Source organism: Branchiostoma floridae, chromosome 9 (assembly GCF_000003815.2).
Source record: "Branchiostoma floridae strain S238N-H82 chromosome 9, Bfl_VNyyK, whole genome shotgun sequence".
In the NCBI taxonomy this organism is placed as follows: Eukaryota; Metazoa; Chordata; class Leptocardii; order Amphioxiformes; family Branchiostomatidae; genus Branchiostoma; species Branchiostoma floridae.
This window is the reverse complement of record NC_049987.1, coordinates 6,438,919-6,439,646: the sequence shown is the minus strand read 5'-3', so window position 1 is coordinate 6,439,646 and position 728 is coordinate 6,438,919. Positions and strand designations below refer to the sequence as shown.

At 40.4% G+C, this 728-nt stretch overlaps 1 pseudogene; it reads right to left on the bottom strand.

The window, feature by feature from the left end:
• The window catches only part of LOC118422857, a 29,992-nt pseudogene extending 29,849 nt beyond the window's left edge, over positions 1-143 (bottom strand).
• Between the last annotated feature and the right edge of the window lie 585 nt (positions 144-728).

Here is a 728-nt window from a genome sequence, read left to right as displayed (position 1 = left end):
TTGAGAAGACAATATAGGCGGCTGATAAAGCAAAAATAAGAAGAAAACTCTCTATCCTAGGATCAAAGCATCCAAATAGAAAGATAGCGTGCTCTCTACCTTTCGGTCAGAAGCTGTCGGAGTAGAAACTGGAGAAGTGGGGAGCGTTTATAACGGCGTGAAGCGCTAAAGTAATCACATTCATGTCATTCTGCAAAGGCCATTGCTCATGTTCGACCCCTCGCGTTCTGATTGATCGAGAGCGTGCAAGAACGTCATTGCCATTGGTGTATAGATTTAGACGGCCGATGATGCAGAGGAACAGATGTAGATTATTCAAGTCTGCTTAAGCAACAATAAAATAAGACCTGGAGCTTTGCTTTTACGATATCTGACAAAAAAGTGTGCTTAAAATATCCAGACTTCATATTCTTTGATGTTCATTGTTTGTGTTTCGCTATCAAAAGTCAAGTTGCGTTTTGCCTGAACCAAAGTAACTGCAGATAACGACTACTGTCGCTTCTGTTTCCAAAAAAAGACATTTTTCAAACTATTTTCAACTTTTTAACTTTGTGGCAAGGGAAAGTGAAAGAGTGTCGTTAAGGTCATGTCTACCTAAAGTGTACAGGCAACTAGTTACAGGAAGCAGTGATGTGTACAGTGTTCTGATCACTTCTGCAGCTGACAGATTTCCATCAAAATGTGCGTCGCCAGTAATGCACATGTCTTCAAAAATAGCCGACTAGAAA